This window comes from Canis lupus, chromosome 11 (assembly GCF_011100685.1).
Source record: "Canis lupus familiaris isolate Mischka breed German Shepherd chromosome 11, alternate assembly UU_Cfam_GSD_1.0, whole genome shotgun sequence".
Classification (NCBI taxonomy): Eukaryota; Metazoa; Chordata; class Mammalia; order Carnivora; family Canidae; genus Canis; species Canis lupus.
Genome location: NC_049232.1, coordinates 65,103,372 through 65,120,607, shown reverse-complemented (window position 1 = coordinate 65,120,607; position 17,236 = coordinate 65,103,372).

The window sequence follows — 17,236 nt, the reverse complement described above, 5'->3', positions numbered from 1 at the left end:
CTTCCTTTTTGTCTCTAAAGAACTCCAGGTGTGATAGAGACATCCAGGAAAAGTGTTTAAATACATATTTAAGGAGGATGAGAACTTCTAGAGTAAATTATCAGATACAGCTCATACTTTCCAATAAGACACTGGAAGTATAGTTGTGAACATGAAGTTATATCTTGAAGGAATTCTGAGAGTTTCTGAGACAGTTGTATGCAAAAGGACATCAGGAATCTTTAAAGGGATTGAACAAACAGTCATTTATGAATTATATATCTCAATAAAGTTGCACCAAAGGAAAAAAAATACACTTGGCCATAAATATCTGGGTTAGGTGCTAAATGAGTTGGGTAGTATTAATATCTCTTCCTTCTTATTCGATATAATCTTTAGATATTTTATCAAAGTAATCCTTGCTCACAGTTGAAATTGGTAAATACAAAGAAAAATTAAAATAGAAATAAAAATCACTCCTTATTCCATTACCTATAAATAACATTCCTTTCTATGCGCACATTAACCTATTAGAGTTCTTACTGTGCTTTCCTGCTTTCATTACTTAATAATAGATCTGAAGCTCTCATATCTTTATTCTCTGAAATATATAAATTTTACTGGTAGAATAATATTCCCCTCTATAATTTCCTTGATAAATTTAAACATCTAATTTTGGAATAGATTATTTGTAATTTTTCATGATTACAAATAATGCTACAATAAACATCCTTGTACAAAAATCTTTATTTACATCCCTGATTATTCCCTCAAGATAATATTCTGAAAAGTGGTGTTACAGAGTCAAGAGGCATAAACTGGTTTCAGGCTCTTGATTTACACAGTCTAATTGTCCAGCAGAGAGGTACCTAAAAAGAGACACCAATTTGCACCACTAACGGCTGTGTAGGAGAGTCTTTCCAACCGCGTTCTTACCTCATGAGGCCCTACAACCAAAACATTTTGATAGTTTAATGGGCAAAAGTTACATCCTATTGATTTACTGGGATCATTTTTTGTGAATTGTCTGTTCATGTCTTTTGCCCATTTTTCTATTGGGCTGTTTGTCTTTCTGTTATTGTTAGGAGCAACCCACCCTATTTTCTGCCCTATATGCCACAATCAAGCTGTTATCTTCAACCTTTCATTTTTGCTTATACTGTTTCTACTACTGCACAGAACTATAAAATTTTATGATAGTCATATAATAAATACATATGTATATAGATACTATAAATGCATATAGTGTTAAAATTTACACACACACACATTTCTCCCTTTCTTCCATGCACATTAAGAGGGTATTTGCTTTTTGTCTTACTCTTATTTGCTTACTGTCTTGCCTCAGAGTAAATCTACAAACACCATGAGGCTGTACCATATTTACCACTGCATGCCCAGACCTCTAGCACAGAGCATAGCGCATAATAAGGGTTCATTAAATGTTTAGTAAGTGAATGGAAGAACAGATGGCCACCCCAACAAGATGCATTTGCACCAGCTTTCCTGCCCTGTGTCTCCTGTGCCATCTCTGAGGGGGTATACAGATGTGGCAGGGGTGAGAGGTGGGGAGGGGGAGATCGTAGGGGGAAACACTCTGGAAAATAGTTTGCTTGCCTCCAAAAGCAGCACTCATGCAGTTGAAGAGCGAAGGCCAGGTTTTAGTACATTGTGGTCTTGGGATGTACAGGGAGAGAGATATGAGATATGTTTTATCACATTTCAGTTGCAGAAAGGTTTTTAATATAGTCATGACCTCTGTTTTATGAGGCAGAGATAATGTGCAGCTTCAGATTTTAGGACTGTGCATTGACATTACTTCCTATGTTTAAGCCCCAAATCCAGCATGTTTGATCTTTAACATAATGGGCAATTCACAGCAGATATGTGTGTATAATTTGCAACCAAAGGCCAAGTATAACTAATAACGGTCTGATGTCTGTGTGGCCACAGGCATAAAGGAGGCAGGAAATCTATCATAATTAATGCAGCAAAATGAATGGCAATTAAGTTCAAGTTCAGAAAAAGCACACTCATTTAAATGAAGACACTTGCCAATTTGTGATAATTTGGAAAGGGCCAGTTGGAAGTTGCCATGGCACTACCTACAAGGAAAGTGTTTACTGTGTAAATTAAGAAAATTACAGAAAGAATCCTTAAGATATAGATAATTAGATGATTTTTAAGCACTAAGGACTTCAAAAACATATGTTTCCATTTAGAGTACTGCCATGCTAATTTTTTTAAATGTGATCTATTCCTGAGGGCAAGAGAAAAAACTTCTGATAACTAATATCCTCCCTAACCTGAATTTTTTAATAGTACTAATGGTTTTTGCTTTAAACATTGTTGACATAACTTACCAAGTAATTTATTTACATAGTGGGATGTTAAAAAGATAGAACAGCATACAATACCAAGTGTACTCTTCTTCCCTCCTATCTCACATACCCCAGTTAGGCTCCCCTTGGCATCAAAGCAAACACTATTAATCATTTCTTGGCTATACTTACAAGGATATTGTATGCACACTCAAACGTATTTGTAATTTGCCTATCCTAACATAAATGGTTGTATATTATACATATTTATTTGCAATTTGCTTTTTGCACTCTATTCTGGGGATCATTCCATATCAGTATGTAGAGAGCTGTTGCCTCTCCTTTTTTAATGTCTAGGTACTACTCCATTATATGGAATACTATATTTATTTGACCAATCTCCTCTTAGTGGATCTCTTAGATCAGATTCTCCAGAAGCAGAGCCCAAAATGGAGATTCTTGCACAAGTGATTTCTTGAGAAGTGATTTCAAAAGAAACCTATACAAAAGCCAGGGAGAAAAGATAGAGCTAGGGAGGAAGCTAAATATAGATGTGGCTTTAGTCATGTCTAACATCAGCCTGATCCCATGGGGAGCTCGGGAAAGGGCATTGAGCTTTTGCCCAGACATTGGCTTTGGCTACATCCATGGGTAACCTTCCAGCCAATTCCAAGCAAGAAGGATCCGTTTCAGTTGAGAATAAGTCTCTGGAGAAGGGTGCACCTGTAAACCACTCTAGCCAACATCTACGTGGCTAGAGATGGATGTTCTAGCCCAGGAAAAGGGATCCAGGTAGAGCACTTCAATGGACATTAGGTCCTTTCCAATTTTGCAAGTACAAGCAATGCTGGTATCCTTGTAGGTTCATGCCTCTGTATATGTACTCATGCCTCTGTACTGAATGGCTAGAAGTGGAATAACTGGGTCAAAAGCTATAAGCACTTAAAATTCTGGTAGATTTTGCCACGTTGTTCTCCAGTTTAAAAATGTTACTAATTTTTTAGTCTTTGTCAATCTGATAAGTAGAAAATGGCATCTTGTTGCCAATTTTAATTCACGTCTCTCTTACTATGAGAATTTTTTAACATCTTTTAATATGTTACAGAGTTATTTCTTTTTTAGTAAACTTTTTAAAAAGATTTTGTTTTTAAGTAATCTCTACACCCAATATGGGGCTCCAATCTACAACCCCAAGATCAAGAGTTGCATGCTCTACCGACCAAGCCAGCCAGGCAACCCATTTTTTAATGAACTCTTTAGGCCCATTTTTCTATTTGGCTGTTGGTCTTTTTCTTACTGAGTCATTAGTGCTATTTAAAATAATTGCAGGGATGCCTGGGTGGCTCAGCAGTTGAGCGTCTGCCTTCTGCTCAGGGCGTGATCCCAGGTCCGGGGATCAAGTCCCTCATCAGGCTCCCTGTAGGAAGCCTGCTTCTCCTTCTGCCTATGTCTCTGCCTCTCTGTGTGTCTCATGAATAAATAAAAAAAATCTTCTAAAAATAATTAATTACAGTAACCCTTGTGAAAAAATAATATATATGTAGTTTTTCCAAAGTGACTTTTGACTTTGCTTGTGGTATTTTGATTAGAAAATTTAAAATAATTTAATAATCAAGTGTATCATCCTTTTTAATAACATTTCAATTTTGCATCATGCTTCCAAAGACCCCAAGATTGTAAAAAATTCTCTGGTGCTATTTTTTACTTATGTTTATGGGTTGGTTGGTTTGTTTACATTCAAACATTTGATCTACCTGAAACCTGCAGTGGTATAAGAAGTAAAGTAGGAATCCAACTTCTTAAAATATTTTTTTCCTTTTTTGGTAGCTTTTATTTAAATTCCAGTTAGATAAAATACAATGTAATACTCATTTCAGGTGTAGATTTAGTGATTCAACACTTCCATACAATACCCAGTACTCCTCACATCAAGTACCCCCCTTAATCCCCATCACCTACCTATTTAACCCATCCCTCCACCCACCTCCCCTCTGGTAACCATAAGTTTGTTCTCTATAGTTAAGAGCCTATTTTTGGGATCCCTGGGTGGCGCAGCGGTTTGGCGCCTGCCTTTGGCCCAGGGCGCGATCCTGGAGACCCGGGATCGAATCCCACATCGGGCTCCTGGTGCATGGAGCCTGCTTCTCCCTCTGCCTGTGTCTCTGCCTCTCTTTCTCTCTGTGTGACTATCATAAATAAATAAAAATTAAAAAAAAAAAATAAGAGCCTATTTTTCTGGTTTGCCTCTATGGGTTTTTTTCTATGTTTTTTTTTGTTGTTGTTGTTGTTGTTGTTTCCCCCCGATGTTTGCTTGTTTCTTAAATTCTACATATGAGTGAAGTCATATGGTATTTGTCTTTCTCTTATTTTGCCCAGCATAATACTCTCTAGCTTCATCTATGTCATTACAAATGGCATGATTTCATTCTTTTTAATGGCTGAGTAATAGTCCATTGTATATGTAAAAAAATAAAAGAATTTTTAGATGGTATTCCCTCTTACCTGAACACCACACTTTTAGAGAAAGTGGGTGTCTAATAGTATTGAGTATTTTTTTCCAAGAGAAGGCATTTATTCACTTCAACTTTTATATCTCTTAATCATGTTTTTAAGATTTCTTCCTATATATCTTAAACATTTTGTTATGTTTATTAATATTTTATTTTTGATCTTGCTGTTGCATATGGGATCTTTTTCCATTATATTTTCTATCTGGTTGGTGTCTGTGTTTCTCCTTTTTAATTCTAAAAATAAAATAGATGGGAATTTTCCTGAATTCTGAATTTAAAAAGTAATTGTGTATGACACATAAGAAAATCATTTAAAACTAATTTAAGGAAAAATTGTGGATGACACATAAAAATTATTTTTATTTGAGGCTAATTTTTTCCAGGAAACTATGTACATGACAGAAGTTTTTACATTCTTTATTCTAACCAAAAGTAAAATGTTTTTAAAGACTTTACTTATTTATTCATGAAAGACACAGAGAGAGAGGCAGAGACATAGGCAGAGGGAGAAGCAGGCTCCTCACAGGGAGCCCGATGTGGGAGTCAACCCCAGGCTCATGCCCTAAGCCAAAGGCAGATGCTCAACCACTAAGCCACCCAGGTGTCCCCTCTAAAAATAAAATGTTTTAAAGTATTCATCTGAGCACCATGGTCTAGCCTGTGTAAAACTTCTGGTATATACATTCTCTTGGTGTTTTAAAGAAAGTTACAGGAATTCATATATTTGTTTAATCATTCATTCATCCAATAACTGAATGTCTGATAAGCATCAGGAGGTGGGAATACTGGAGTGAACAAGGGAGCCTAACTCCTGCTCTCATGGAACATACATTCCAGGTATGAAGTAGATAGGAAGAGTGAGGGACTAGAAAGTAAGCAAAGTAACAAAATCTATGGTAAAACATCCTATAAAGGTAAATGTCATGGAAGAAATAAAGGAAATTGTGACAAAAAGCAGAATGGAATGATAAGGGGTAAATAAGATTTATTTTAAGAGAAGGAGAGAATTTCAGGCAGGCTCCACACCCAGCATGGAGCCTGATGGTGAAGGGTTCTCAAACTCACAACCGTGAAATCATGACCTGAGCCGAAATCAAGAGTCAAGAGTCAGATGTTTAACCAACTGAGCCACCACCAAGCTGCCCAGTAAGATACTTTAGATTACAAGGTAATCTTGGAAGGCTCTTGGAAGACGTGATATTTGTCCTGAAGCTTAAATAATATGAAGGTGTCAAACAAATATCATGAGACTGGCAGAGGAAACAGCATATGCAAAGGTCCTAACTCATGAAAAACATTGGTATGTCTGAGTAACAGAAAGGCCACTACAGCTGGAGTTAGTGAAGGAAACAAAGCTGGAGTGATACAAGGAGCAGTAAGAAGTCCAATCTACTTGCTCTTGGATAAAATTTAAATGGTGCCAAGAAAAGAGAAGAGAATGTTCAGGAAAAAAAGTCTAATCATCATTGAGATGTTATAGTTATGTTTCTCAGATTATGAATTAAAACTTTTGAAACAAGTATATCTTATTAAAATGGAGCTTGTGAATTTGTGATTGATAAAATGCAGGGTTTCACCCCTCAAATAGCATTTCCTTATATGATGAGGAAGACAGCAGCAGCCAAACTGAATTAGGATAAGAAACGGGAAGAAAGTTTCATGTGATGATAAAACATTAAAGTTTAAATATTGAAAAGTGACTTTTACTTCTGTTTAAGATGGAATGATAGAGACCAGATTTGCTCTTCTACCTTAAACAACTAGGAAATCAGAAATATATATGAAACAATGGTTTTCACATATTGGATAACAGGACTGTATTCTCTTAGAGAAGGATAACAAATAAGATTAACTCCTACTGACTGGAGACAGAACTCAAACAGAGCTTGGAGGTCTCACTGAGTTCAGAGATCCAGAAGAAGAAAATAGGTATAATTTGCTGAAAAGAATACCAAAATAAGAGAACTGCATAAAGAGTGAGCACCAGAGATCTGAAGAGGGGTTACCTTCACTCTTTGGCTGAATACTGATATGGCCTTCTAAAGAGAAAATTATCTAAAGTGAAGAAAAGAATCAGCAGAAAGGAACATGAAGAATGATTCCTGGAAATCACACAAGGTTGTTGAACAGTCCGTTCCCATCAGACATAGTAGAAAGACCTTATATACATGGGCCTTTGGGTAGAATACTTAGAAAGTATTGCATTAGTAGTGGGCCGAATTAGCCCATACAAAATGTTGTTCTAGACATATCCTTACAAATCTTAAAATCAAGGCTCCAAATGAGGCTTGGCATGAAATACCAACTGATTTCACATAACTTAATTGTCAACATTATTTAAATGAATACCAAATCCAGGAACCCACAATAAAAACTGTGCAACATTTGGTACCCAGTCAAAAATTACTAGGCATACAAAGATATAGGAACATATAGCCTGTAACTAGGAAAACTATCAACCAATAAAACCCAATCTAGGAAAGTCATAGATCATGCAATTAGGAGACAAAGAACTTAAAACAGCTATTTTAAATATGCTCTATGCTCTCAAGAGGGTAGAGGATAGCTTGACTATGCTAGAGAGAGAATGGATAATATACAAAAGACCCTAATGGAATTTCTAGAGATTAAAAAAAAATAATAGTTAAAATGAAAAAATTAACTGTTATAAGTTGAAGAGTAGATAGACACTCTAAAAAAAAAAAATAGTGAACTTGGAGTGCCTGGGTAGTTCAGTCAGTTGAGCATCCACCTCATGATTTCAGCTCAGATATTAGGGTCTCAGTATCAAGCCCCATGTCAGGCTCCATGCTCAGTGGGGAGTCTGCTTGAGGATTCTCACCACCCCCAGTCTAAAAAAATAAAACTTTTAAAAAATAGTAAACTTGAATATGTAATAATAAAAACTATCCAAAATAAAGCTTAGAAAGAAAAAGTCCGGGAAAAAGATGAACAGAGCCTCAGTGATATATGAGATACCACATATGTAATTGGAATCCCAAAAACAGAAGAGCAAGAATATGGGAAGAAAATTTATTTGAAGAATAAAGACCAGATATTTATCAAATTTGATTAAAACTACAATCCTACAGATTCACAAAGTTCAACGAAACCCAAGCAGAATAAACATAAAGAAAACCAGACTACAGCACATCATAATCAAGTTGTTAAAAATGAATAAAAAGAGAAAATCTTCAAAGTAGCCATAGAAAGAAGATATATTACATAGAAATATTCAAAGTATGACTGACATTTCATCAGAAACGATGAAGGAAGAGGACAATTAAATTCAATCTTTAAAGTACTAAAAGAAAAAAATCAACCTAGAATTCATTAATGTTGAATATATCTTCCAAATATGAAAGCAAAATGCTTTTCAGACAAACAAAAGCTAAGAGAATTCTTGCCAGCAGACCTACACTACAAGAAATGCTAACAGAAGTTCTTAGGGCAGAAAGAATATACATTAGAATGATATTCGGATTGACTTATTTTATTCAGCGTAATATCCTCCAATTGCATCCATGTCAATGTAAATGGTAGGTATTCATCCTTTCTGATGACTAATATTCCATTGTGTGTGTGTGTGTGTGTGTGTGTGTGTATATATATATATACCAAATCTTCTTTATCCATTCATCCATCAAAGGCCATCGTGGTTCCTTCCACAATTTGGCTATTGTGGACATTGCTGCTATGAACGTTGTGGTACAGGTGTCCCATCATTTCACTACATCTTTATCTTTGCAGTAAATACCCAGTAGTGCAATTGCTGGGTCATAGGGTAGCTCTATTTTTAACTTCTTAGGAACCTCCACACTGTTTTCCAGAGTGGCTACACCAGCTTTCATTCCCACCAACAGTGCAAGAGGGTTCTCCTTTCTCCACATCCCCGCCAACATTTGTTGTTTCCTGCTTGTTAATTTTAGCCATTCTCACTGGTGTAATAAGTCAATCAGAGAAAGACAATTATAATATAGTTTCACTCAGATGTGGAATATAAGAAATAGTGAAAGGGACCATAAGGGAGACTGAGTGGGGAAAAATTAAAGAGGAAGACAAACCATGAGAGACTCCTAACTCTGAGAAACAAACAAAGGGTTGCAGAAGGGGAAGTTGGTGGGGGAGTGGGGTAATGGGTAATGGGCATTAAAGAGAGCACATGATGAGATGAGCACTGGGTGTTATACTATATGTTGGCAAATTAAGTAAAAAATTTTTTAAAAAAAACATATTTTGATCTACACAGAGCAATGAAGAATGACAGAAATGGGAAATGCTGGAAAAGGACAAACATTATATGGTCTCATTCATTTGGGGAATATAAAAATTAGTGAAAGGGAATAAAGGGAAAGGAGAGAAAATGAGTGAAAATATCAGTGAGGGTGACAGAACATGAGAGACACCTAACTCTGGGAAATGAACAAGGGGTAGGAAAAAGAGAGGTGGGTAGGGGGTTGGGGTGATTGGGTGATGGGCACTGAGGGGGGCACTTGGTGGGATGAGCACTGGGTGTTGGCAAATTGAACTCCAATAAAATTTTTTTTAAAAAAGAAAAATGGGAAATGTGGATAAATATATTTTTTCTCATTTTAATAATCTCTTTAAAAACCATTACCTATTTAGAAAAAATAATAACAATGTATTATGGCATTTACACTACAAACAGAAGTAAAATGAACGAAAACAGTACAAAGATTGGGAAGGAGAAATGGTAGTACAGTGCCCAAAGGTGTTATATACCTTGTAGAATGTTACAATATTTGAAAGTAGAATGTGATAAGTTAAAAATAAATGTTACAAATACTAGAGTAACTATACACACAAACAAAAATTAAAGCAAAATGTAGAGCCAATACAGAAAATAAAATAGAATCATAAAAATATTAGTTAATCCAAAAGAAGGCAAGAAAACAGGAAAAATTAAGTAAAACATATGGATCAAGTAAAAAACAAGTATCAAAAAAAAAAAGTATCAAGACAGTAGATTGACACCAAACCATATAGATAACGACCTTAAACACTAAAAATCTAAATACCCCATTTAAAAAGCAGATACTGGGGACGCCTGAGTGACTCAGTGGTTGAGCATCTGCCTTGAGCTCAGGGTGTGATCCCAGGATCCTGGGATTGAGTCCTGTTCAGGCTCCTCTCGGGAGCCTACTTCTTCCTCTGCCTGTGTCTCTGCCTCTCTCTTTGTGTCTCTCATGAATAAATAAATAAAATCTTAAAAATAAAGGCAGAGACATCTCATTATCTTAAAAAAGAAGAAGTTAGAACCAATTTTGTGCTGTTTTTCTCAAGGAAAAAACTAGTTTAGAGACAGGTTAAAAGAAAAATAAATAGAAATGATGTTATTGGAAATTAACATAAAGAAAATGGGAATGGCTATATTAATTAATATCAGACAAATCAGACCTCACAACAAGGACTATAATTAGAGAGAAAAAGGGGCATTTCACAAGGATAAAGGGAGCAAATTCGGCATAAGACATAACAATATCAAATGTGTTTACACCAAATAATAGAGCTTCAAAATACGTTAACCCAAAACTTAGAGAAATAAGAGGAGAGAGAGACAAATTCAAGTTATATTGGTGATTTCAATGGTCCTCTCATTGATAGGATAACAAAGAGGAATCAATAAAAATATAGAACACTTGAATATACTATCAATCACCTTGACCTGACATCTATAGGACATACTACCCAATAGTGACTGCTATAAATTAAATGTATCCCCTCCCCAATGCATATGTTTAAATCCTATCTACCAAAGAGATGGTATTAAGAGGTGGGTCCTTTGGGAGGTGATTAGGTCAAGAGGGCAGAGCCCTTATGAATGAGATTAGTGACCTCTTACAAGAGGTCTGAGAGCTCCCTTACTCCTTTAACCATATAAAGACACTGAAAGAAGTCAGAAGTCTGCAACCTGGAAGAGAGTTCTCAGCAGAACCCAACCATACCAGGACCCTGATTCTTGGACATCAGCCCCCTGAACTGTGAAAAATAAATTTCTCTTATTTATAAGGCATGTAGTCTGTGGTGTTCTGTTATAACCACCTGAATGGATTCAGATACATGTTGTTTTCAAACGCACATGAAACATTCACCAAAACATTACATTCTGAAAAAAACAAAAACAAAAACAAAAACACATTACATTCTGGTCCATAAAACACGTCTCAGTAAATTTAAGGACTGAAATTTGATTCTAATGGAAATTAAATTCAAAATCAACATTAAAAGAATGTCTTAAGAAGTCCCTAAATACTTGAAAACTGAGCAATACATTTCTAAATATCCTGTAAGTCCAAAAAGTAATCACAAAGAAAATGAGAAAATATTCAAAACTGAATGAAAATGAAAGCATAACATATCAAAATTAGCAAAGGGGAGTGAAAGCAGTGGTTAAACAGAATTTATGGAACATAATATTAGAAATAGTAAGTTTAAAATCAATGTTCTAAGCTTCTCCTTGAGGACTAGAAAAAATTAATGGAACCTAAAGTAAGTAGAAGAAAGGAATTAACAAAGATCAGAAACCAGTGAAATAAAAACTAGAAAAAGTAAATCAATAATAGGTCTTTGAAAAAATCAGTAAAATTGATAAAACACTTGCTAGATCAAGGAGCACCTGGGTGGCTCAGTCATTTGAAGAGCCAGTTCTTGATTTCGGCTCAGGCCATGATCTCAGGGCCCTGGGATTGAGCCTCATGTCAGGCCCCATCCTCAGGGGGAGCCTGGTTGAGGATTCTCTGTCTCCCTCTCCATCTGTCCCTCCCCTCACTCTCTCACTCATTCTCTCTCTCTTTCTAAAAATAAATAAATAAGACTTTTTTAAAAAACACTTGGTAGATCAGAAAAAAGAATAGAAACAAATCACCAATATTATTAATAAAAGGGGAAATTTTTCAGAGGTCTTATAAACATTAGAAAATTAGGGAATACTTGTAAAAGCTCATGGCAATCAATTTGACAACTCAGATGAACTGAACAAATCATTTGAAAGGCATAAAACATTAAAACTCACTCAAGGAAAAAATAACTAATCTGCATAGCCCTATAGCTATTAAATAATTTGAATCCATAATTGAAAACATTCCCACAAAGAAAATAATAGACTCAGATGGCTTCTCTGGATAAATTCTACTAAATATTTAAGGGAATTTAATACCGATTCTATACAAATCTCCCAGAAAATAGAAAAAGAAGGAATACTTTCAAGCTCATTTTATGAGGCCAACTGTACTATTAAAAATAAATGATCCTATGACATTGTTTTAAAAGGAAACACAGACCAATACCCATTGTGCACTGGATGTGAAATGCCTTTAAAAATGTTTAGCAAATTAAATTTACTAATATAGAAAAAGGATAATACATCATGACTGAAAGGAGTTCATCCCAGAAGGACAAAGTTTAACATTTTAAAATTAGCTAAGCAATGTAATTAATAAGAATATATTCTACACAGAAAACCATGTGATAATTGTAATAGAGGAAGAAAAACCATTTCACAAAATTCAACACCCATTCATTAAAATAATTCTCAGTAAATACAATATTGAAGGAAACTCTGTAATTTAATAAAGAGCGTCTATTAAAAACCTATAGCTGTATTAAACCTAATGGCAAAAGAAGAATGCTTCCTTCCAAAACTAGGAACAAGGCAAGGATGTCTGTTCTCAACACTGCTATTCACCAGTTTATGAGAAGTTTAGTAATAATGCAAAGTAAAGAAATAAAGAGTAGACATAAGAAGAATCGAAACTGTCCTTTCAAAGATGCCATGATTGCTTATGTAGAAAATCTTATAGAGGGATGCCTGGGTGGCTCAGAGGTTGAGTGTCTGCCTTTGGCTCAGGTTGTGATCCTGGAGTCACAGGATTGAGTCCCACATAAGGCTCCCTGCATGGAGCCTGCTTCTCCCTCTACCTGTGTCTCTGTGTCTCTGATGAATGAATAAATAAATAAAATCTTAACAAAAGAAAATCTTATAGAATTAAAAACTATTAGAACTAAAAATGAGTTTAGCAAGGTCTCAAGATACAAAGTCAAAACACAAAAATCAATTGTATATCTATATAGTAATAATTATATACACTACATATAAATAATTGGAAATTGAAATTTAAAATCAAAGACTCCTAACTCTGGGAAACGAACTAGGGGTGGTGGAAGGGGAGGTGGGTGGGGGTGGGGGTGACTGGGTGACGGGCACTGAGGTGGGCTCTTGACGGGATGAGCACTGGGTGTTATTCTATATGTTGGCAAATTGAACACCAATAAAAAATAAATTTATAAAAATAAAAAAATTTTTAAATGGAAAAAAATTTAAAAATACCATTTAAAAACTACGAAATGGTAGTTTTTGCACAACTTAGTGAATATATTAAGTCATCAAATTATACAGTTTAAAGGGGTAGATTTTATGTGAATTGTAATCTCAATCTTAAAAATTTATGAACTACTTAAAGATAAATTTAACAAACATATGCAAAATGTGAGAAAATGATAAAGTATTGCTGAGAGAAATTAAAGACGAGCAACATAAATGGAGAGATATGCCATCTTTAGGGATTGGAAGACTCAATCTTGCTGAGACATTAATTCCTCCTTAAAATGTCATTTCTTGAGATGGGCAAGACTTGGATATAAGTTAGGGGGAAAATAAGTATATTGTGATCTGAGAGGTTTCTTCCAACATCTGGAGTGTCATAAGAGGAAAGCAGAGAACTACATTTATTCCTTTTGGTTCCAAGAGACTGAATGAAATCAAAGGATGGACATTACAGGGAGAGGAAGGTCAACTCAGATCCAAGAGTTTTCTAATGGCCAGCACTGTGTGCGAAGAACATGAGTCCCTCATACTTTCAGAGCTCTGCAACCCTAGGTCTCTTCAAGTAGAAGGAGGAAGACCAGAATTTGGGATGATAGGGAGAAAATTCCAAAATGTAGTGGGAGATCAGACTACATCCTTTCTAAGTTAGATTCCTTCCATCTCCCAGGATCCATGAGACTCTATGGTAGGTAAATCTAAATTATTCAAAGAGGAAAGGAAATCAAGGAAAGATGGGGAGGAGTTTCTACTCCTCATGTTCCCTCCCCCCCCCCCCATCTCACCTTGCAGTCTGGCAGATTACAGGTAGCTGCGGAACATATGAAGACTTGTGCCTCTGTGTGTGTGTGTGTGTGTGTGTGTGTGTGTGTGTGTGTGTAAATTCAAAGTAATGCAGCATCCATACATCTAAAAAATATGAGTGCTTTGGAGAACCTTTGTATATTTTATATTGTGGTCATATTTTAAACTCCTCTGATTTTACGCCAACAGCAAATTCTTCCATTCCCCCCCTTCAACTTCCCTCCTCTTCCACTTTCAAGATTTTCCAGGGCCCTCCTGAAGGCACTTAAAGGCCATTTTTACAGCGTTTGTTCGGAGACATACACATTCATTATTCATTTGGAGAAGTGGCCAGTGTGCCCATGCTGAAGTCAGGAGAACGATCACAGACAGGAAGATCTCGTATTGCAGAGTTTATAACATGTGAAACTTAGATCTTGTTTTATTCTCATAATTGTGTAGGACATGATCGTACCTTTGAAACCAGTTCCTACGTGTGTTGCTTGCCCTGGACGGAAGAGAATCTTTGTAATTTACACACTTCTAAGTTCTATTTAGAGAGCAAATATGGATTTAATTATTTAGAACATTGTATCCAAGGTCTCTACATAGTCTGTGTTAATTTTATCTTTGAATTCAGTTTGAGGGCAAAACCCTAAACCTATATATGAGAACAGTTTAGTTGCATATCTACTACAAATTGCGAACATGATGTATTCCTCCTAATTGTGCGGCATTAAGCTATAACGACTAAAGGAAAAGAGAAGACCAGCCAAAATTATGAAGAGTTTTAAAGTCAACTGGATTCTTTGAGAGACATAAATTTAGAGCAGAGATCAGATGGGCCTCTGGAAGAATATGCAAGAGAGAGAAAATTTCAGACCTCCTTCTTTTAGCCAACATCCAGAAAAAATTTATTCTCCTAACTTCATAATTATCAAGATATAGTTTATCTACAGTTGTTTTCTTTTAAGATCTTTTGCCAAATACTACATATTTCTAGATTATGAACTAAATTAAAGATATCATCATGGGCATAAGCCAAGGCAGGATGACATGCCAGTGAGCAGAGGATGGTAGGTATGGAGAATAGTCTCACAAGGATGAGAACAGAAGTGCCCTGAGGCCCCATGGATGCCACTCCCTAGGGGGAAGGCCACTCCATGGCTGAGCACAGGCTTAGTAGGTTAAGAAAACAGAAAGCTACTCCCCATTCCTGTTGCTCATGCCCACATGGAAGAAGGTCTATTTCCATGACACTCTTGGCTTCATTTCACCTCTCACTCACTCTCCCCTTGGGAGTCACTCAGTTGAGTAGTGAATATGGTGGCTGGGATTTGACGTGCAAAACACTGCCTCTTTCTCTCAGAAACAGGCCAGTCTATAGGGAACAAGCATATGGATTTGCTCAGCTCCTCCAGAGACAGGATTTGTCCCCATGGCAGGGTCCAGTGTAGCCTGAGACTGGAAGGGTAAGTCTGCCCTATGCAAGGATTTAGCAGCCTCAAGTCCACGCTAGCTATGGACTCCACCTTAGCCTTTACTAGTAGTCACTAAGATGATATTTTTGTTTTCCATCTATTGATTCTTTCATCTCATTTCTCAATTTGTTCATAACTCACACTATTTATTGTGTCCAGTTAAAGAGATATGTCACCACCTATATCACACTGTGACCTCAACAAGGTTTTGAGGGAGGTGTTATTTTTGTCCATTTTACAGATGAAAAATTGAGGATAAGAAGGATTAAGGGGCCCAGAGTTGTCCATTGAACTCATTTGGTGCATCTTTTCCCCTCTAATGGGAATATGATTCTCAGCACTTAACACACCCTGAAGAAGAGACATGAATCCCTTAACTCACTGATGCTGGGAGGTACAGAAGAACTATGGAGTCCTTCAGAGATGATGATAGAATCAAGAGTCTCAAACTCACATAACCAGTCATTACAGAAGGCTATGTGTGGTGTCACAAATGCTAAAATGAAATTTCACTCTCCCTTGAGAGTTTCTACCTTTTATCTCCCCTGCAGTGCCTAATTTCTTGGCAGTCTGATGAACTGGACTATTATGCACTTCTTTAGAAGTAAACATTTATTTGCCTTTCATTCATTCCATAAAAATTTACTGGCAACTACTTTGGTTCCTTTTGAAGATCCTGAGGGAGGATCCATTCCATGCCTCTCTTCTGGATTCTGGTGGCTGCCGGTGATCCTTGGCACGCTCCTTGTTCCTTAACTTCTATCTGCAGTACTCACTCCAATCCCTGCCTCCGTCTTCACGTGGCCTTCCACCCTGTCTCTGTGTCTCAGATCTCCCTCTGTCCCTTCTCTTATAAGGACACCTGGCATTGGTCTTGGGGCCCACCCTAAATCCAGGATGATTCCATCTTAATATCTTTAACTTGATTACATCTGCAAAGAATGTTTGTTCCAAATAAGGTCCCATTTGTAGGTTCTGGTCTTAGAACATGGGTGGATCTTTTTGGAATATCACTATTCAAACTACTACAGGAAAAAAAGTTCAGAAATAAATTCAAGAAGTCAGAGAAGAGAGGAGGATGCTTCACCAATGACAACACTTATCTATTCAGTGTATAATATGCAATGGTACTTAGGAGGCTCCAGAAAACTGACAGAGACAAAAAAAAATGTTCTCATGCAGCATAAAGTACACCAAACAAATAAAGGATCAAGTACCCTAAAAACTACCGACACAGAGGAGCAGCCTCAAGGCAGGGACAAATGCATTGGCTGGGTCCTACCTGAGGTCTGCTACTATGGAGTCAAATGATCTTAGGCAAGTCTTTTTTCTCTCTCTCTCTCTCTCTCTCTCTGGGCTTGGGAGTCTTTATTTACAAAATAAGGTAATTGGACTAGAGCATTTTAAGCCTCTTCTGTTCAATTGTTCCATGATTCTGCACATTCAAAGGCCAAAGATGTACTTAAACAGATGATTATATGAGAAACATATTTTCAGTAGAAGATGCAACTGTTTGATTATCTACTGAACTGTACACAAAGCAATATTTTTCCTACAGTGAGCAAGGCAACGTGATCCAGAAACATCAAAACAGCACATTTTCTGAGAAATGGTTCCATTTGTACCATTCTGTTAGCTAACACTCTGGTCACTAGAGTTTACAAATTATGTTTTGAGCTACATTAAACTGCCAGCTTTCGTTATAAATCAGGGTGCTTCTCATTAGGATAAACAGAGGCATGTCATGGATGATGGCGCTCTAATTGCCTTGACTAGCCCAAGAAAATCAAATCAGATCAAATCACTATGTGTTATTAATCC